This window comes from Salvelinus sp. IW2-2015, unplaced genomic scaffold (assembly GCF_002910315.2).
Source record: "Salvelinus sp. IW2-2015 unplaced genomic scaffold, ASM291031v2 Un_scaffold16442, whole genome shotgun sequence".
NCBI lineage: Eukaryota > Metazoa > Chordata > Actinopteri > Salmoniformes > Salmonidae > Salvelinus > Salvelinus sp. IW2-2015.
The window spans coordinates 345,301-368,502 of record NW_019957588.1 but is presented as its reverse complement, the minus strand read 5'-3'; the positions used below and the strand labels follow the sequence as shown (position 1 = coordinate 368,502).

At 42.6% G+C, this 23,202-nt stretch overlaps 2 protein-coding genes, 1 long non-coding RNA gene and 2 pseudogenes across 5 annotated transcripts in view; 4 read left to right on the top strand and 1 right to left on the bottom strand.

Annotated features, from left to right (window-relative positions):
* Window positions 1-959, top strand: part of LOC139027459 (uncharacterized) — an 8,980-nt gene extending 8,021 nt beyond the window's left edge. The window contains exon 2 of the long non-coding RNA XR_011479549.1: window positions 847-959. This is a non-coding gene — a long non-coding RNA (uncharacterized lncRNA). The remainder of the gene's footprint in view (window positions 1-846) is intronic.
* Window positions 1-23,202, top strand: part of LOC112080695 (zinc finger protein 180-like) — a 273,956-nt gene that overhangs the window by 60,375 nt on the left and 190,379 nt on the right. The window lies entirely within an intron of this gene.
* LOC112080701 (zinc finger protein 180-like) overlaps window positions 1-23,202 on the top strand; it is a 159,300-nt pseudogene that overhangs the window by 8,614 nt on the left and 127,484 nt on the right.
* Window positions 1-23,202, bottom strand: part of LOC112080697 (zinc finger protein ZFP2-like) — a 172,323-nt gene that overhangs the window by 110,718 nt on the left and 38,403 nt on the right. The window lies entirely within an intron of this gene.
* On the top strand, window positions 1,244-4,012 carry LOC139027454 (zinc finger protein 180-like; annotated as a pseudogene).

Sequence of the window (23,202 nt, the reverse complement as noted above, 5' to 3'; positions counted from 1 at the left end):
AACCGAAACCGGCTGCGCGTGTGCGCCATCGTGCATAAATGTATTTTGTCCCCCCACACCAAACGCGGTCGCAACACGCAGGTTAAAATATCAAAACAAACTAAACCAATTATATTATTTTGGGGACACGTCGAAAAGCATTAAACATTTATGGCAATTTAGCTAGCTGGCTTGCACTTGCTAGCTAATTTGTCCTATTTAGCTAGCTTGCTGTTGCTAGCTAATTTGTCCTGGGYTATAAACATTGAGTTGTTATTTTACCTGAAATGCACAAGGTCCTCTACTCCACCAATTAATCCACACATAAACGGTCAACCGAATCGTTTCTAGTCATCTCTCTTCCTTCCAGGCTTTTTCTTCTCTTGACTTTATATTGCGATTGGCAACTTTCATAAATTAGGTTCATTACCGCCACTGACCTCGTTTGTCTTTCAGTCACCCATATGGGTATAACTAATGAGGAGATGGCACGTGGGTACCTGCTTCTATAAACCAATAAGGAGATGGGAGAGGCAGGACTTGCAGCGCGATCTGCATCACAAATAGAACTGACTTCTATGTTAGCCCTTAGCAACACAGACGCTCGTTGGCACGTGCAAGCAGTGTGGGTGAAATAATTGAATAATATAGATTTCTAAATTTATTTTGCAACGCACGCGATGCGAGCGGTGTAGTCAGCCTGTTAGGATTTCAACAACTTTAATAACTTATTTCTAGTTACTACTAATGTGAAAACAAGACAGAATATYACTATTGTTGCTAACTGGGCATCACCTTTTACCTCAAACAGTGGATTTCTGCTGTTGTTGGCATTTAACCATCTGTCTGACTTTGTGATTCACACAGGAGAGAGACGTGACTATTGTGGATCCTCTGGGGAGCCTCAACAACATCATGATGCTGAAGAGGCAGAGAAGAGTCTCTCCAGATCAGAACTTCTCAAGAAACACCAGCAGAGATCCACAGGGAAAAAATCAAACTGCTGCTCTGACTGTGGGAAATGTTTCATAAGATCAAATTCACTAAAAGTACACCTGAGAATTCACACTGGAGTGAAATCTCACTGCTGCTCTGACTGTGGGAAAAGATTCAATTCTTCAGTAGACCTTAAAATACATAAAATAATTCACAGTGGAGAGAAACCTTTTGGCTGTGATCACTGTGGGAAGAGTTTTATTCGGCTACAAACCCTGAAAACACACCAGAGAATACACACTGGAGAGAAACCCTATGGCTGTGATCAATGTGGGAAGAGTTTTACTCAGCTTAACAGCCTGATGGTACACCAGCGAGGGCATACAGGAGAGAAACCTTATAGCTGTAATCAATGTGGGAAGAGTTTTTCTACATCTAGCTATCTAACTATACACCAGAGTGTGGGAAGAGTTTTATCGGCTCCAAACCCTGAAATCACATCAGAGAATACCACAGGAGAGAAAATCTTATGGCTGTGATACATGTGGGAAGAGTTTTACTCACTTAACAGCCTGAGTAAGTACACAGCGAACACACACAGGAGAGAAACTTTATAGCTGTGATCAATGTGGGAAGAGTTTTTCTATCTAGTTATCAAGGATACACCAGAGAACCACACACAGAGAGAACATATACATACACCAGAGAACACACACAGGAGAGAAACCATATAGCTGTGATCAATGTGGGAAGAGTTTCACTCAGCTAAATAGCCTGATAGTACACCAGCGGACACACACAGGAGAGAAAGCTTTTAAATGTGATCAATGTGGGAAGAGTTTTGGTACATCTGGCTGTCTGAGGACACACCAGAGAACACACACAGGAGAGAAACCTCATAGCTGTCATCAATGTGGGAAGAGTTTTGGTACATCTGGATGTCTGACGACACACCAGAGAACACACACAGGAGAGAAGCCTTATAACTGTAGTCAATGTGGGAAGAGTTTTACTACATCTAGCCAGCTGACTTTACACCAGAGAACACACACTGGAGAGAAACCATATAGCTGTGATCAATGTGGGAAGAGTTTTTCTCGGCCAGACAGCCTGAATATACACAAGCGGACACACACAGGAGAGAAATCTTATAGCTGTAGTCAATGTGGGAAGGGTTTTACGACATCTAGCCAGCTGACTTTGCACCAGAGAAGACACACAGGACAGAATCCTTATAGCTGTACTCAATGTGGGAAGAGTTTTACTTTGCTTAACAGCCTGGTGTCACACCACAGAACACACACATGAGAGAATCCTTGCTGTAATCAATGTGGGAAGAGAGTCACTGGTAAACGATCTCTGATCAAACATCAGAAAATAGTTGTTTCATGATATCAATTAAATAATGTCACAATGTAGAATGTTTTAACATTGTAGTAGCAGTATTTTAAGGAATGTCAGAATGTAGAACCCTAAACGTTTGCTCTGAATTGAAAGAGTACTATTTATGAGATTGAACAAAAAGTGACTAACAAAAAAAGGAGTTATGTTACACTTACCAAGTTGGTGACCCACTTCAATCAAAATGCAACACTTCAAAATGTAGCTAGCTGTTTTCTACAAATTGTCCTCAAACCAGGGATGWACACATTATTCCCAGATTCCGGCTTTTGAGCTGTTAGTTTTAACAGGACGTGCAACCTCATCTCCCTCCTCTCGCACAATTAAATTCAACATGATATCGTTGAGTGATGACAAATAAGTGTTGCGTTCCTTTGTTAAGCGACCCCTAAATGTAAATGCATCACTGTTGCACTGCTTTTAGAATATCGGGGTTCATTCTCAGATGTMCCAAACCAAATGTACTAGAGCATGACATTGGGGACTGGGCCCCAATCCAACAACATGCCTATTGAGTGGACCCTGAAAAGAGAGAGAAGTTCCGCAATGAGGTGGAAAGTTACTACAGATATTGCAGGAGTTTCCTCTTGAAATCAGACACAACTTGGTTGCTGATTGTCTCAAGGGTGGGCAGCCAAAAAGATTTGTGTTTTGCGTTTAGCCAGTGAGTTGCCATGGATCACAATTTATTTTGACTGCATGTTTTTCGTATTGGAGATGAGTTGTTATTTGGCTTGTTCAAGGGGACGAGAGTTCTAGAAGCTAGTGAGTTTTAGGATTCTATAGAAAGAAAAAGGAGAAAAATAATACTGTTTTATCTCGTTTTTAATTGTTGACAGCCAGTAGACACCATGTTTATATTGTAGAAGGGAATCAATTTAGTTGATTATATTGGGAAATGAAGTTGTTTTCGGTTGGTGGTGAGCAAACTTGTCCAACAGAAATATAGGATATATTTGTTGTCTTAATTAAGGGGGAAGGTGTTACAGGCTTTGGTATTTCCATTTATGTTTTGAGGTTGGACTTTAGAACGAATAGCTCGTTAGCACGTATAGCTCGTATAGCACGTATAGCTCGTTTAGCACGTATAGCTCGTTTAGCACGTATAGCTCGTTTAGCACGTAGGGCGCACTGGTTGGTGTCACCTCGTTAGTCAGTATGTGTTACACCTGTGCTGTCTTGTCCATCTCGTTAGTGGGAAGGTGTTTCACCTGAGCTGGTCCAGGTGTATTTAAGAGTGTCTGGCCCAGTGCTGCAGTTGTCTTGGTAGATGTGGAGAGTCAACACATTTAGTTGCTCCACCTTTTTGGTTTACTTCCTGTCTTTAAGTTTGGTGTTGGTTTTTCTTTTGTTTGCCTCTTCTTGGGCAGATTTAGTGGGTCTCATGGTTGGTGTCTTTTAGGTACCAGATGTTATTAGTCAATTTTCAGTGGGCACCCCATAGTGTCTTTCAGAACCCTTCTTAAAAAACAAACGTGTATTTTGTGTTGTATATTGCGTCCAATTAATATTTTAATCAATGGCATTTCCTTAGAATGTTCATTAGTCTTTCAGTTGTTAGTCTTCTAATTTTTATCCTCTTATGTTCGTGTACTAAATATTTCTGTTTATTTTCAATGTTTTTTTATTTGTTTTTTCCTGTGACGATGATCCATGTCTGAAATGTGCTGTATAAATAAAGCTTGWTTTGAACATACTGCAAAACAAATGAACCCAATGACCGACCAATCATAAGACTCTTGCAAAACCAAACAACAAATAAGTGCAAAAGCAACTTATCTTTGTCCATCTTAGTATGAAAAACAGAATAAATTCAATATATCTTCCACTATGTCAAAGTAGTGCATGGAATGTAAGGTTAGTATAAAAAATATAGCATCTAATTATGAATGGACAGGAATTCCCTGTTACACAGAGACAGCTTTCACCCTTCACCCCTAAAAAAACGAGTCTCCCCATCAGCCAATGCAGTCGCATACGCAGGATTTGTAGTACACAGAGTGACTATGACAAACAAGCCGATTGTCTGGATGAGCGTTTCAGACAGCGGGGTTACCTTGAGGAATGGCATGACGCAAGTGATCGTTATAAAAGTGGTGGAAAAAGTACCCAATTGTCATACCTGAGTAAAAGTAAAGATACCTGAATAGAATGTTACTCAAGTAAAAGTCAGCCAGTAAAATACTACTTGAGTAAAAGTATTTGGTTTAAAATATACTTAAGTATCAAAAGTAAATGTAATTTCTAAAATATACTTCAAATCATTTCACATTCCTTATATTAAGCAAACCAGATGGCACTATTTTCTTGTTTTTAAAATGTACGGATAGCCAGGTGTACACTCCAACACTCAGACATAATTTACAAACAATGCATTTATGTTTAGTGAGTCCGCCAGATCAGAGGCAGTAGGTATGATCAGGGATGTTCTCTTGATAAGTGCATGAATTGGACCATTTTCCTGTCCTGCTAAAGCATTCAAAAGGTAACGAGTACTTTGGGTTGTCAAGGAAAATGTATGGAGTGAAAAGTACAATATTTTCATTTGGAATGTATTGAAGTAAAAGTAGTTCAAGTAACAGACACATCTCAACATCAACTGTTCAGAGGAGACTGTGTGAATCAGGKCTTCATGGTCGAATTGCTGCAAAGAAACCACTACTAAAGGACACCAATAAGAAGAAGAGACTTGCTTGGGCCAAAAAACACAAGCAATGGACATTAGACCGGTGGAACTCTGTCCTTTGGTCTGATGAGTCCAAATTTGAGATTTTTGGTTCCAACCACTGTGTCTTTATGAAACGCAGAGTAGACGAACGGATGATCTCTCATCATTTGGATGGAGGAGAAGGTGTGGGGGTGCTTTGCTGGTGATAATGTCTTGATTTATTTAGAATTCAGGCACACTTAACCAGCATAGCTACCACATTCTGGCAGCGATACGCCATCCCATCTGGTTTGCGCTTGTGGGACTATCATTTGTTTTTTCAGCAGACAATGACCAACACACCTCCAGGCTGTGTAGGGCTATTTAACCAGAAGGGAGTGATGGTGCTGCATCAGATGACCTGGCCTCACAATCATCCGACCTCACCCAACTGAGATGGTTTGGGATGAGTTGAACTGCAGAGTGAAGGAAAGCAGCACAAGTACTCAGCGTATGTGGGAACTCCTTCAAGACTGTTGGAGAGTGTTCTCGTGAAGTGGTTGAGAGATGCAAGAGTGTGCGAAGCTGTCATTTTATTTATTTATTTAAAACATTTATTCACCTTTTTTAACAGGTAGGCAAGTTGAGAACAAGTTCTCATTTACAATTGTGACTGCCCAAGATAAAGCAAAGCAGTTCGACACATAGAACAACACAGAGTTACACATGGAGTAAAACAAACATACGTCAATAATACAGTAGAAAAATAAGTCTATATCAATGTGAGCAAATGAGGTGAGATAAGGGAGGTAAAGGCAAAAAAGGCCATAGTGGCGAAGTAAATACAATATAGCAAGTAAAACACTGGAATGGTAGATTGCAGTGCAAAGTAGAAAATAAATAATGGAGTCATCAAGGCAAAGGTTGCTACTATGAAGAATATAAAATATATTTTGATTTGTTTAACCCTTTTTGGTTACTACATGATTCCATGTGTTTATTTCATAGTTTTGATGTCTTCACTGTTACTCTTGTCCAAACTTTTGACTGGTACTGTATACACTAAATCAAATCAAATCAAATTTATTTATATAGCCTTCGTACATCAGCTGATATCTCAAAGTGCTGTACAGCACCAGCCTAAAACCCCAAACAGCAAGCAATGCAGGTGTAGAAGCACGGTGGCTAGGAAAACTCCTAGAAAGGCCAAACCTAGGAAGAAACCTAGAGAGGAACCAGGCTATGAGGGGTGGCAAACTCTTCTGGCTGTGCCGGGTGAGATTATAACAGAACATGGCCAAGATGTTCAAATGTTCATAAATGAACGCATGGTCAATAATAATAATCACAGTAGTTATCGAGGGTGCAGCAAGTCAGCACCTCAGGAGTAAATGTCAGTTGGCTTTTTAGCACGTCCGGTGAACAGGTCAGGGTTCCATAGCCGCAGGCAGAACAGTTGAAACTGAGCAGCAGCAAGGCCAGGTGGACTGGGGACAGCAAGGAGTCATCATGCCAGTAGTCCTGACGCATGGTCCTAGGGCTCAGGTCCTCCGAGAGAGAGAAAGAAAGAGAGAAGGAGAGATTAGAGAGAGCATACTTAAATTCACCAGGAGCCGATAAACAGGAGAAGTCCTCCAGATATAACAAACTGACCCTAGCCCCCCGACACATWAACTACTGCAGCATAAATACTGGAGGCTGAGACAGGAGGGGTCAGGAGACACTGTGGCCCCATCCGATGATACCCCCGGACAGGGCCAAACAGGAAGGATATAACCCCACCCACTACTGTTCAAAAGTTTGGGGTCACTTTGATTTTTTTTTCTTGTCCATTAAAATAACATAAAAATGATCAGACATACAGTGTAGACATTGCTAATGTTMTAAATGACTATTGCAGCTGGAAACGGCWGATTTTTTATGGAATATCTACATAGGCGTACAGAGGCACATTATCAGCAACCATCACTCCTGTGTTCCAATGGCACATTGTGTTAGCTAATCCAAGTTTATCATTTTAAAAGGCTAATTGATCCTTAGAAACCATTTTGCAATTATGTTAGCACAGCTGAAAACTGTTGTTCTGATTAAAGAAGCAATCAAACAGGCCTTCTTTAGACTAGTTGAGTATCTGGAGCATCAGCATATCAAAAAATTGACAAAACAAAAAGGAGCAAGCAGGTTGATTTCATCTGTCGTTTTGAGCCCACGGCAAGAAGACACCAGAGCCTACCATGATCCACGGGTTCCCACTAGATATCACAACTGCACAGTTCATGAAAAGCATGAGGTGTGGTTAACGTTTCCAAGCTTGAGCTAGATATCAACCTAGTGTGACCTTCCTGGTCCCGTCCACCAAATGAGTGAGTCAACACAGGAAGGAGCAATGGATGGATAGTTCATTTATTTACAAAGCTGCAATGATGGGACACACATTATGGATGAATGATCAGTAGGGACGGGATATACATTTGAAGTTGGAAGTTTACATACACCTTAGCCAAATACATTTAAACTCAGTTTTTCACAATTCCTGACATTTAATCCTAGTAAAAATTCCCTGTTTTAGCTCAGTTAGGATCACCACTTTATTTTAAGAATGTGACATGTCAGAATAATAGTAGAGATAAGAGTGTCTGGCCCAGTGCTCCAGTTGTTTGATAGATTGTGGAGAGTCAACACTGAGGTATCCCACTTCTGTCTTGGTTGTGGGTTTTGCTGTGGTATTCCTTAGGGTGCCCATTAGTCTTCAGTTGTTTAGTCTTCTGTTTGTGTGTCTAAATATTTCTGTTTATTTTCATTTTTTATTTGTTTTTCTGTGAAATTCCATCGATGTTTGCATCCATGTCATGAAATGTCCTGTATAAATAAAGTGATTTGAGTTCAACAAAAAACCAATGGACTGACCCAATCAACATACTCTTGGTTCCTCTGTTAGTATGAAAAACAGTAATCAATCCCACTTTTCAAGCCTGCGGAGAGTGGTAAACCCACCCCCGCCTCTACCAGGGCTGAGGGTAGTCTCCCACAGCTCTGCTTATGTCATGTTCTGTTGTTCCTTTGCCGTTCCATTTCTTGGACTGCCCCTGTAACACAGAAAGAAACACATTTAGGTCATATTATATAAAACACTCAAAGTAATGGATATGGAGCATCTATTGCCTCAGTTACAACCTGGCCACCTAAATGTGACTTCTGTCATCTGATCACTTTCCAAGCTGCATAAGGTTCAGATCCTACCAGGATTGCCTTTTGACTTTAGTCTGGACGCGTCAGCCACTGAATATAAAGAGATGGGGATTGAGTGGGAAAAGTACATTTTCACAAATGACCTCTCATAAAATTCAATCAAATGTTATTTCACATTACAATGTTATTGCAGGTGTAGTGAAATGCTTGTGTCCTAGCTCCACAGTGCAGTAATATCTAACTAATGCTTGTGTTCCTAGCTCCAACAGTGCAGTATATCTAACTAAATGCTGTGTTCCTAGCGTCGCAACAGTACAGTAACATCTAACAATTTCACAACAATACACTAATACACAACAAATCTATGTAAGGAATAAAGGTGAATATTGAAAATTAATATGGACTAGCAATGTCAGGAGTGACATAGACAGATACAGTAGAATAGGATTAGAATACAGTATTATAACAGTGAGGACTAAGATACAGTTTAGAATAGCGATAGAATACAGTATTATACATATGGAGATGAATAATACATAGACTAAGAGTACAGTAGATATATAGAATACAGTATATACATATGAGATAAGTAATGCCAGATATTAAACATTATTAAAGTGACATATTCCATTCCTTAATTGCCAATGATTCAAGTCTGTGTATGTAGCAGCAGTCTCTCTGTGTAGTGTGGCTATTTAACAGTCTGATGCCTTGAGATTGAAAAACAGATTCTGTCTCTCGTCCCAGCTTTGATGCACCTGTACACCTCACCTTCTGAATGATAGTGGGCGTGAACAGCAGTGGCTCGGGTAATAACAAAGAACAAATGTGTGTGCTGAGGAAATCCACTTTCATACAGCCAGAAGGGGTGAGAAATTAATAAATATCATGGACAATTTGCATAATGTAAATAAACATAGATGGAACATATTCCCTTTTGCTTACGTGATGAACGCTAAGGAATAAATATTTACCATCTAAACCATGTTGACCTCTCACCTCGCTGTAAATGTTCTTCCTAACCAGTCCCTCAACAGCTCCCTGACTGAGCTCCACCCTCACTGGGTCTTCAGAGGAGAGGAAGCTGAGGAGGGATAAGGATAACTGATCAGTCAGTCAATAAAGTGTAAAGCTGCTGTCTGACAAAATCACAATTGTAGTAGTTCATTAAAGAATAAGGCTTTATGACTGCTGAATAACAACTATCAATCACTTAACATGTATTTTCAGGAGAGTACATCCTTGGACGTCCCTAGCACTCTCTCGAACAGCAGCGAGGCGTCGTTAAAGCACCTGGCTCTGAGAGTGGGTGCGTTAAACGATTCGATAGCGAGAGCTTGATACTCGCCTACGATCCAGGTGATATTATCCCAAGCATCTTTCCGACCCGAGTAATCAAGCCAGTGTGAAGACACACAGTTGACCCTCTCACGACTTCTCTCTCCTCTCTACTCCTAACACTGCTGAGTAATCTGTGCAGCGACTTGCGAGCTATTCTTGGGTGCTATTCTCCTCTCCTGAGACTTGAAGAAATATGAAAATCACTCCCTCCATCTAAATGCATCCGTCATTCGAAGTGTGAGAGTGGTGAAGATACATACTCCCACGTCTCAACCTAGGTGAACTCCACGAATCAGTCATAATCTATTACCACCTGTGTCTTATACGACATCGTATTTACACATGGTATGTTAGCACGGCGCGACATAGCCACTTAATATATCCAATATATCGACCTCGGAACTGTACGATACTTACCAGTACTATTGTCTATATCGGTTTCGACCACGGCGATCTTGATATATACTATTTGTTATACACATCGTCACACGTCAGTTACCGTAGCGGATTCTCCGTCTTCTTTATACAGAGCTCTATCACCGCGACCACCACTCGCATGCCATGCTGTCTTTACTGCCTATCTCTTGCTCACCCTCGTCGGTCTCTCCGTGCTCCGTTTCCACCAACTTAACTGTATTCTGCGCCACCACGCTCACCTGACTGGGCGCTCGGTCTTCAACGTCAGATTCACCTTCTAACTCACACCGCATCATCCACGTTATCTACGCTACCACGCGCTGTGTAGCCTCGATGTTCTGTTATAGCTATTCTAATCGCTCGCGTACCTCTTCTGTCTTTCGTATGCACTGACCACGCGTACATTTATTATAGTCCATGCTATACTTACGGACCGAGCCTCGTATAACTCACCCTCAATATCATCTCTGTAGTCTTTATGCTAAACACACACACATTCATTCTCTACAGAGAGAGTGCTGTAGTATAGAGTGTGCGCATACCAACACTCCGTTGTCACTATACTCATCGAACTTCGACCCAACAAACAATCGTCACATCACTCTGCATGGTGACAATCATATAATAATAAGAGATCGGCCTGCCCTCTGACAACTCTCAATGTGCCTGTGCTAGTTGGATGTCTGGCTCTGAATCATTGTAGCGACCCGCCAGCAGGACAGCTAATGTGGTGTACATGTTCTAGAGCTAGGAGGTGTTGTGTTAATCTGACCTCTCTACCTCTCTGCGGTACTATTTAGTCTTCGACCCCACACTACTAATCAGCTATCTCTCTCGATCGCTATGCCAATCATACACAATGTGCGTGAGTCCGATATACTCTCACGCGATACACATAGCGTGACCCATATCCATCGTGTACTGCTGCCGCGATGCGTGATATACTTTGCGCAAGCCGCCTTATACAATCCTGGGCAGGGAGTGGTGTAGCATAAGGCAACTACTCACATTATCTGAAGTACCAACAGGCTTACCACCATAACTCCGGTACTTGAGACAAGGCACCTATAGCAGCGTGGTAACCCATGCGTTACACTTCCTGTGTCAATCTCTCTTACGTCTGTCTCTATATATACGACCATATCCACGTCTCACATATCTGCTGTGACCATCAACGTGTGTGGAGTGCTCCCATTTATCTACGCACTCTTATAAGTCTCTACGATGTACTGCACGTCCTGTCTACCGTCTCTCCTGCAGTGTTTTCCCACCTCTAAAAACACAGCGCAATAGACCGGTACGACAACCCAATGCAGCAGCAACAACCTCTATCATACACATCTCATCTCAACCTGCCCACTCCCTGCTAAACGTTGCGCGTAGCGATGCGGGCGCCTCATCTCGATTATCGAGAGTGTGCCTATAAGTACACGAACATATACGTGCATAACTCATACTCATGCCACTGAACCTCGCTGGAGCGAGAGTGTGACGATACGCATATATATATACACTCTCGATCGCTCGCTGCACGCTCACTCCCCTCGATACCACACTTACCAATATACTAGTAGCATAATAATATATTTAATACACATATGACACTAATAATGAATAACGAAGAACATCATGGTTTTTCTTGAATATTTCCATAGTACTTAGCTAATGAATCGTAGAATATTAGAAGCGGGTTTGACCGTGGCGTTGTATGATGGCTACAGTAAGTACCGTTATCGTAGCTAGCTAAGTGATGTCCTAACTAGGCAGAACTAGGTTTGGATTATTCCCTGAACTATATTCTTTCCCATATATTGTATATCGTTTCCATAAAGCAACATGGCTTTACACTCATTAACGTAAGTTTCTAATCTAGAGCAGTTCTCACTTTTGTGAGAATGAACTAGCTAACGTTAGCTTCCGTTAACAACTAACTAAGGACGGTGACCTGTCAGACGAGATGTTACATGAACTGAATGGCAATGGAGGCTTCCTCTTTATATAGCCTGCTACAGCATGCAATACTATTAACTCACAAGGGGGATAACGTTATATGTACAATACTATCCCATTTTGGAACGTTAATGACCAATACTATCCCCATTTTGGAACGTTACATGTACAATACTATCCCATTTTGGAACGTACATGTACAATACGATCCATTTTAGAAAACGTACATGTACAATACTATCCATTTTGGAAACGTTAATGTACAATATATCCATTTTGGAAACGTTACAGGTTAAGCAATACAATCCCATTTTGGAAACGTTACATGTACGCCCCCTTGTGGAGGGAATTAATATCTTAGATGGTGCTGTAGATGGATTCAAATGCATAATGGTATTAAACCGTGTCTAGACTACCTCTTTTGTATAAATGCCTTCAGAATCCAAACACAGTATTGCACCACAGCAAAATGTTGCGTATAATCTTTCAAGTAGCTGAGAAAATATTGAACAATTTGTGTACAAAGATATCTTGAAATGTGATATTAGGCTGTATGGCAGTACTGTACTGTATGGAGTACTGTATTGGCTAGTGCTTTCTCCAATATGTTCTTCTATTTTACATTACATTGTATGTCGATGCCATTTATCTTTCAATATTTTTCATATATTATATTTAATGCTTGTAAGACTATTCTTTGACACATTTTCTCTTCCTTTGAAATTCTTATAGGACAGAACATGGACACAATGCAACTAGGATCAAGAAGGTACAGATATGTTGTAGGACAGCTGCATTTGAAGTGTACATTTAACCTACATACAGTTAAGTCGGAAGATTTACATACAGTTAGTTTGGAGTCATATTAAACTCGTTTTTCAACCACTCCACAAATTTCTTGTTAACAAATTATAGTTTGGCAAAGTCCGTTATTGGACATTACTTTGTGCATGACACAAGTAATTTTTTCCAACAATTGTTTATAGACAGATTATTTCACTTTAAATTCACTGTATCACAATTCCAGTGGGTCAGAAGTTTACATACACTAAGTTGACTGTGCCTTTAAACAGCTTGGAAAATTCCAGAAAATGATGTCATGGCTTTAGAAGCCAGGACACACCCAACCGTGAAGCACTGGGGTGGCAGCATCATGTTGTGGGGGTGCTGTGCTGCAGGAGGGACTGGTGCACTTCACAAAAATAGATGGCATCATGAATGGCAATGACCCCAAGCATACTTCCAAAGTTGTGGCAAAATGGCTTATGGACAACAAAGTCAAGGTATTGGAGTGGCCATCACAAGCCCTACCTCAATCCCAATAGAACATTTGTGGGCAGAACTGAAAAAGCGTGTCGAGCAAGGAGGCCTACTAACCTGACTCAGTACACCAGATCTATCAGGACGAATGGGCCAAAATTTACCCAACTTATTTCTGGGATCCCTGAATTTTTATTTTTTTGACCCAAGATAAACAATTGAAAAAGCAATGCTACCAAATACTAATTGAGTGTATTTCTGACTTCTGACCTACTGGGAATATGATGAAAGAAATAAAAGCTGAATAAATAATTATCTCTACTATTATTCTGACATGTCACATTCTTAAAATAAGTGGTGATCCTAACTGAGCTAAAACAGGGAATTTTTACTAGGATTAAATGTCAGGAATTGTGAAAAAACTGAGTTTAAATGTATTTGCGCTAAGGTGTATGTAAACTTCCAACTTCAAATGTATTACCCGTCCCTACTGATCATTCATCCATAATGTGGTGTCCCATCATTGCAGCTTTGTAAATAAATGAACTATCCATCCATTGCTCCTTCCTGTGTTGACTCACTCATTTGGTGGACGGGACCAGGAAGGTCACACTAGGTTGATATTCTAGCTCAAGCTTGGAAACGTTAACCACACCTCATGCTTTTCATGAACTGTGCAGTTGTGATATCTAGTGGGAACCCGTGGATCATGGTAGGCTCTCGGTGTCTTCTTGCCGTGGGCTCAAAAACGACAGATGAAATCAACCTGCTTGCTCCTTTTTTTGTCAATTTTTTGATATGCTGATGCTCCAGATACTCAACTAGTCTAAAGAAGGCCTGTTTGATTGCTTCTTTAATCAGAACAACAGTTTTCAGCTGTGCTAACATAATTGCAAAATGGTTTCTAAGGATCAATTAGCCTTTTAAATGATAAACTTGGATTAGCTAAAACAATGTGCCATTGGAACACAGGAGTGAGGTTTCTCCCCTCACGTCTTCATACAACACACGTCGGCATATATGACCGTGCATGCCGCAGAATGTAGACACCATACCAACATGTCGCGTGTCCACGTCGGCTATAGTCGATCCCCAATTCACCATGTAAAGCTGCACATATATATACCCACCTCCAAATACACCCTCCCTTCCTCCTCTCAGTCTTTACATGTTCATCTATGATTTTAATGGACAAGAAAAAAAACATCTAAAACAGCTCACATCACCCAGACTCACCGACACTCCAGCGTTGAGTCTATCCACATGGCAATAGTGCTCTCATCTCACTTCTTGTGTTTAGCGCACATACACTGTTATCCAGCGCCATCAATACACTCCCAGGTCATAACATCGGCCTCATCTTTGGCTATCTCTTCAACAACACACCTCTACACATAGATTCTGTGCGCGCACACAGTTCGTCCAACAGCAGTGTCAGTGTCCTGCACGTCTGTCGGGCTAGGCCTGCCTGAAGCAATAGCGACATACACGCGTTAGTGAGTGCGTCTATGTCTACAGCGACTATACACACAGTGCGTGTGAGTGCTAGTGCGTCCTGTGTAACATAACTTTTAAGTATCTGCGTCCCTCTCAACTCTCTTCCTATCCCGGTGCGTGTCGTGCTATATCTACTCTCTGGCGATCAACATACAGCATGTATCCACCTACTGAGATCCGAGTGTCGTCCTTCGGCACTGTCACCTCGTTCCGAGCACCAATACCTACTAAGGCACCAACACCATCCTATACTTCTTGATCTCTAAGCGCTCCTGCATAGTCCACATCTAATGCTCAAATCGCTCTGCCGTCTAAACGCTCTGAGTGGCCGATCCCCTCCCACTTAGAATCTCAACATCCCCACTGTGTTGGTTCGTCAGTACTGAGTTAGTCTGCCGTGTGCGTGTACCAACATGCCACAGCCCTCATCAGACGAGCTAGACAGCCAATCCGCGCGAAAGATGAACACTAGCTCTTCCTTGTTCAGGGGTCGCTCTCTCTTCAAACTGTGCTTCTCGCACTCACATACACATATAACGAGATAACACACTGACTTCTTCAGCCGCTCTTAAACGTCCTAAACTCTGCCCCTCGTTGACCTGCATTTAACAGTACACATTCAAGTGGGCGTGAGCGTGTCGTGTGCTCAACTCTCTCATATCAGTAAGCTAGCTCTCATCTCAATTATTATTATTTCTTGCCTCCGTCAGTCTCGTGTGAGAGAGCGCTGACGAATTGAACCATCTTGGCCATGTTCTGTTATATCTCCACCCGGCACAGCAGAAAGAGGTCTGGCCACCCTCATAGCCTGGTTAGCTTCACACAACTTCAATCACACTCTCAGTGTCGACACTGCGCTAATTGCCACGTGCTCTCTCCATACAAGATTCTTCCAATATATACACACCTTTCGTCACTACTCATTAATCATATACACCGTGGAGTCTATCCTAACCTCTTTAGCCGAGACTAGATTACAGATCACATACGACAGCGTCGTACTCAATAATGATAACAGACTATAACTCTCTCAGACATCTTGATCTCTGATTTCATAAACATATAGCCCTCACCTGATATACACACTTCTGCCTCATCCACATTCATATAGCGGTCCCGACACATACTACACTCACCCCAGCTCCTCACCATCTACCCACGAGTGACACTATCTCAATATAAATATCACCGACACAACCACAGCGAATCAATAACCCCATACCTCATCAATCCACATCGGCACCACGCGCGCTCGAAGACCGGGCATCCTATTATAGTCCGTAGTCTACGCTCACATATATATACACTTCGTAGTAATATAGTTTCGCTTCTCTTCTCTTGACGCACTCGTCTTACTGACCTAACAGCACACCTTTACTCGCACTTTCTACCAGCCTCTCACAGCTATCGCTACTTCCTAGCTCATATCTGATCTCTCCCCGCCTACACGGCCGATTCGTGCTTCTATCGCGCGAGGTGTAGCTCTCCATATAATACTACACACATAAGTGATCCATACTCACTCTCACTACAACTCTCTCGCATATGTATCGTAACGAGCTCTCTCTCCTCTTACTGTCTATATAACTGCGCTCACACACAGCCAGCTCCATTTAGCTGCGTGACTGATATCAGTTTTACATTATATATACATACCATCTCAAGCGGTGAACGTGCGTGTGCATATCAGTTTCATTACCTACGTGATGCATGCGAACTTCATATAGCTTTATCTGGCAGGTCGCATTGTCGAGATCCGAAGACATCGTCAATACGACCTCGGCACTCCGTAGACACTCATGACGCTGACGTCGTATAACGCTCTTATCCATAATCTCTAGTCTTACCTACGCCGTGCTCCCTGAACACGATCTGCGACTTCGCACCAGCGCGTCCTTCCTGCACTATATCTCACTTTTCTCGACATGTCGAGGAGAGAGCGAGCGTTCCATCACGCACCAACTCTGAATCCCCAGTTCGCCGAGATACCCCTGCGCGCGTCACCCGCAATCTACAATCCACCATCATCTCATACCCTCGACAATTCTAACTCCCTCCCGCTCCATACGCCGCGCCATCATCTGCACACCTCTTCAGGCGTTTTTCTACCACTCTCGCGTGTGCGAGCGTGCGTGGCAGCCTGGAGAGCTCTCCATCCCTCGAGAGAGCGGAGTGCGTGCGAGTGTGTGTCATAGCTTCACGCACGCTCGATGCGAACTCATGTGTGTCATATACAGTCTCTATCTATATAGATAGCTCTTCTCTTATCGTCTCCTACTCTCACGACACATACATGTGTGTGTGGGCTCACGTTCGTCACATATAGACCTGATGGGATTAGTTCTCTATATCAGGCGTGAGCTTCTCACTGCCGACACAGTTCGATCTCACATATGTGACATACAGATCTCACACTGCGCTGATCTCATACCTTCAATATGACCCTCACACCTGCGAACGCGTTGTGTATTGTGGATGACTCACTACGTTCCACAGCTCAGCGCATAACCCTCCCCCTGCGGAGTTGATCGCGCCACTACATCTAGTCTGAGTATCTCTATCTTTTTTATACCGGCACCTCTCATGCACGACTGCCAATCACATATCTCTAGTGCTGGGAGAGCGTGAGGGTAGAGCGCGAGAGACAATATGCATCTGCCTCTCTTCCACAAATCACCTCTCTCCTGACGTCCACACCGCGAGAGACTCCTGCCAATGCAAGTGAGTGACATACACTCACGCAATACAAATGAGAGATGCTACTACGGTCGGATACGCTGCTCACGACCCCACAACTGGTCTTGTTACCGCTGTACTCTCTCTCGCGGTGAAGCTCTTCCCAGAATTACAAGTACTCCATAGCCTAAGCGCGCGTTTGCGAGCGACTGTGCATTCTCTTCATCCTCTCATTCTACGAGTGCATCTTCTAACGCTGTGTTCCAACATACAAATAGCCACCCTATATTACATCTGGCCTGACCTGCCCAGTACGATCTGACATAAACTACCGAGCTCACCTGCACAACGAGCGTGTTGACCAGAGCAGCAGTAGAGTAGCGTCAGCACTCTCCATATCCCAACATATACACTCTACAGCTGAGAGGAGCAACACCGTGAGTCGAACAACGTGCCACCTCTCATGTTTTATCACTCCCTTTCATATCTCTTTTTGCTTCCCTATTCCCAGAAATACAGACACTCAAGCATCCTACACATAATAGTGCACACGAGCATAAGGAGTCTACCACACATCTATTCGATGCTCAACACTACTCCATATAGCATCCTCACACGAGAGGCTCTAATAGGCAATAGAGTATAACAACTTGCGTGCGCATTAATCGGGCTCTAGATGTATACATATGCAGCATAGGATCTCTGAAGACGTTGCAACTCGAGAGAACCACAAATAGTACTTACGCGAAATAACGACGACTACCTACCTACTCTCTCATTTCTATTCTCTCGCCCCTTTAAACCACGTCTCTCGACCCAGACTTATCTTACATAATATATATATATATACTCCTCTTACATACACAAACAACTGTAATAGTCTCATATATATCTCTCACCAGACCTCAGTCGCCAAAGTCTGTCCCTCAATATATTATTATTTGCCTCCCTTTATCAGCTGATATCTCAAAGGGCCTGTTACAGAAAACCCAGCCTCAAAGACCCCACACACAGCAAGACAATGCAGGTGTAGATAGCACCTCGTGACGTAGGGAATAAAACCTCCCTAGCAAAGGCCAAAAACCTAGGAAGAAACCTAGAGCAGGAAACAACATATAGTCAGCATGTTATGCTGCCACGTGAAGCGCGTGTGCGTGCGCATGCTCCATATATCTTCCTCACAAAAGTGCATAATACACTCCTCTCCTCCCTCGTCGCTCCTTATAACTAATACAAGTGCGAGCTCCTTCAATCGTTCATACGCGACTATCGCATCATAAGCCGAGCGCGCGTGACAATCTGAGAGAGTGGTCAGTCATCTCCTCTGCTCTCACTGTTCCGTGCGTGAACAGGTCAGGGTCCATAAGCCGCAGGCAGAACAAGTTCGAAGCTGGAGCACAGCAACCAGGGTGGACTGGGGACAGCAAGGCATCATTCCATGCCCAGGTACCTCCTGTACGCTATCGGTCCATAGGCATCCGCACGCTCCACTGCCGGAATGAGAGAGAAAGAAAGAAGAAGTGAGGTCACGTAGAATTTTAAGAGATTCAAGAACATACTTAAATTTCACACTCAGGACGCCCGGACCTAAGACAGTGAGAAGTCCTTTCATCGGATTATAACAAACTCACTGCGCCTACCCCTCGCCGATGACATCACTACGCAGCAGGTAACATATCTGGAGGCTGAGACAGGAGTGTGTCGAGTGTGAATGAGCACTGTGGCCCATCTACCCCCGGACCATCTAATCAGGCCAAGTCCGTAACCCACCCACTACTTGTTTCCTCAAAGTTTGGGGTCACTTGATTTTTTTTTTTCTCTCATTAAAATAACATAAAAATTGATCAGACATTAACAGTTTGTAGGCCACATTGCAACTGTTTTAAATGACTTATTGCAGCTTTGGAAATGCGGCAGCATTTTTTATGGACGCCTTCTCACATACACACTACTAGGCAGTGGCTATACTTCCCGTTACCATCGAGTGGACGGGCTTTCTCCTGTGTCTCATATACACATACATATAGTGTCATCATGCATCCCCAATCACATCAACTTATATCTATTATTACACGGCCTCGCTAGTGAGATATCTCTATATATAGACGACAACTGCCAAAATCTGTTCGTGTGAGTGGAGAGAGAGAGCAGAGTGCGAGAGCGAGCACATTAGATCATCTACATCTACCTTGTTATATACACCGTACCTCTCGCGATTCTCAGCAATCCCCAAAATCACATGTTGACACAATAAAGCAGTTCTGCAGCTCTATACGACCAAGCGTGTGTGACATCCACCACATATCTAAATGGATTACTCGCAATTCGTCTACTTAAACGTAATAGCCACCATGACAATCAGCTCCGACTTCATATAGTATCCATCGCCATGATTCAGTACAACACACGAGTCTCTATATAACAGAGTGAAGACTTTATATACCCGGCTTTAACGTCATTCATACGTCGCGCTGACTTTGAGCTAATATTCTACCCCTCCACATATGGCGGTGGCGCGCGTGGACATAAAATGAACGACTCGTGAGTCACAACCGCTGCCAGCACTCTCATCGAGCAACTCACCACATATATCTATCGCAACCTGACCTCAACCTGATTGGACACCACCATTTACTGGCGCCGACTGAAGATCAGTAGGGACGCGCGGATATACATTTCGAAGATTGGAGAGACTTACATTACTACGCTCATAGCCACAATTCAACATCTTTAAACTCAGGCTTTTTCACAATTCCCCGACATTCTTCAATCCTCAGTAACCAACTTCCATGTTTTAGCCTCCAGTTAGGATCACCACCTTTATTTTAAGAATGTGACATATCTGGTCAGTGATAATAGCTAGACGATAATTATTCTATTCAAGCTACTTTACTTTCTATATCTCATCATCATTCCCAGGTAGGTCAGAATCTCAGAAATACACTCCAATTAGTATTTTGTCAAGCATTGCTTGTTCTCAATTGTTTATCTTGGCCGTCAAAAAAAAAATAACACAAATTTCAGGATCCCCAGAATTCAAGTTTTCTCGGCTCAAACTTTGGCCCATTCGCCTGAATAGATCTGCCTCGTAACTGAGTCACGTTAGCTACTCCGGCGCTACTCTACCTCTCTCTCAACCTAACACACACAATACATATAGCATGTCACTTTATGCTCCTACAGATCCACTCCATCACCGATCCGTTGTACGTGTGACCCATATGCCCCGTCTCACCATTAATATATACCATCTATCCCGACACATAATCTCTCTGCTCCAACACATCCATCTTCGCTAGTGTGGTACACACGGCGGCATGCTCTCTCTACACACTCTATCTCCTTCACCCCATATCTCTCCACCCATAGGTGTCTTGCATCGCACGCGTTCTCCATGCTTCTGGAGCTTCTGACCCAGCTCCTATATCTTCGTGTTTCATGAACAATTTCCTTAACGTCTTCCTTGCTACGTTAGCAATCTCGAGTCAACTCCTGAGTGTATGTCACAAATGACAATCAATACACAACCCACGGAAGTCTTGTTATCACCACGTGATATATATAGTGGCCACAATATATATGTTACTATACACACTTGTTGGAAAAATTACATTGTGTCATGCAACCAAGTCAAGATGTCCTAACGGAACTTGCTCTAACTATAATTTAGGTTAAGCAAAAGATAATTTTTGGAGGTGGTTTTGTAAAATACGAGTTTTAAATGCACATCCAACCTATAGTGTATGTAAACTTCCGACTTCGAAGCGTGCTTATGTAGGTTAAATCTGTACACTTCAATAATGCGAGCCTGTCCTATACCACGTTGCGTGAGCATGCGTTGACTCTCTCTATACAGCCCTATCTACCGGTGACATAAAGGAATTTACATATATATATCATCTATATCTGATCAACAGCAATACACTAACGAGACAGACAATACACCTTTAACATATCAGTGTAGTGGAGTGAGAGAGTGAGATAGTCCGATCTGAGAGTGAGTGCGCAGTGCCATCACGAGACTGCGATAGAGTGTGGAGAGAGATGAGAGAGCCACAGAACTTTTCGACACTCTGCGTCACAATACTCCGTCCATATTACCGAGTGAGCGTGCGAGTGAGCCGGACAAGCCTCACACTGCGTTATCATCAGTGCCCATATAGAGAGTGATGCGTGGTTTACCTCACTATATCTCTGCTCTCCTAGATATGACTGCTGGAATCAGATATTATACACGCCTACATCTGATGCGCTCCGAACGACAGATCACGATATCCTCTATATCTCTGGTCTTCCACTTCTTTGCTGAACTGGCATTTATACAAAAGAGGTAGTCTAGACCACCGGTTTTAATTACCATTATGCATTGAATCCCATCTACAGCTACATCTAAGATATTAATTTCCCTCCCACAAGGGCGTACATGTAACGTTTCCAAAATGAGCGTATTGTACTGTAACGTTTCCAAAATGCGGATAGTATTACATGTAACTTTCCAAAATGATCAGTATTGTACATGTAACGTTTCTAAAATGGAGATCGTATTGTACATGTAACGTTTCCAAAATGGGTAGTTTGTACATGTAACGGTTTCCAAAACATGGGGATAGTATTTACACTGAACGGTTTTCCAAAATGGTGATAGTATTGTACATATAACGTTAGCCCCTGTGAGTAATATATTCATGCTGCTAAGCAGGCTATATACAGAGGAATCCCCCATTGCCGATCAGTTCATTGTAAAACATCTCGTCTGGACAGGTCACCGTTCCTTAGTTAGTTAGTTAACGAAGCTTAACGTTAGCTTAGTTCATTCTCACCAAAAGTGAGAACTGCTCTAGAGTTTGAAACTTACTCTAATGAGTGTAAAGCCATTGTTGGCCTTTTTATGAACACGATATACATAATATGGGAAAGAATATAGTTCGGGGAAAATAATCCAAAACCTAGTTCTGAGCCTAGTAGTAGGACATCACGTTAGCTAGCTAGCTAACGGTTACTGACTGTAGATCATACCAACGCCGTACCGGTCAAAACCCCGGCTTTCTATTATTTACTCAATTAGCTTAGTAACGTTATGGAAGCTATTCACAGGAAACCAGAATGTTCTTCGTTATTCATTATTAGTACTTATATATTATTATAAATATTTTCGATACATATTGTAATGACCTGACTAGATCATAAATGAACCAATTGGTTCCAAACAGAGGCTTGAGTTTCCGAATTGACGGTTATTAAACCAACTTTACACGGCTACTGTTGGGCCGTAGCACACGCCAAATAGATGACAGATAACCACAAAGCAATCCGTGACCTTCTTCTTGTTGAGCCCAGACGTTAAGAGAGAGAGAACAAAAAGCTGAACCGTCTAACTTCCAAGGCTCCACCCCCTGCCCACACCCCCCTCCACGCCACTCCCCCAACCACCAGGGATGCCATGCATCAGGAACATTCCAGGATCCCTGATTGCAATAAGCAGGTTACTTGACATGTCGAGACCCCGCGAACACCGGTACTGGCAAGTACAAACACAACCACCTCTCCTAGCCTAACACATAACACACAGCTTCTTCCGGGTCGCACAATATTCAAAGCCAAACATCAACAAACAAACTTAACCTTTAATTTGGGCACCAAACTTGTCACCTCGTTTTCATATGTAATTGCGAAGTTCCCGGAAAGAAGTCGAGCAACAACGACTTCCTCATAACCCACCTTAACAATCTTTGAAGAACCTTTTGGGCTGTTTTTCATGACACAGACCCACGTCTAGGGTATCTGAAACAACTCCAGTTGACCCTCATTAGAGGTAGCGGCTCCTATTTACTCCAGATTTCAAAACATGCTAGATTAGCATCAACAATCAGGTCAGCTGCTGCTGCTCCAATTACAGTCTTGAGGTGAGA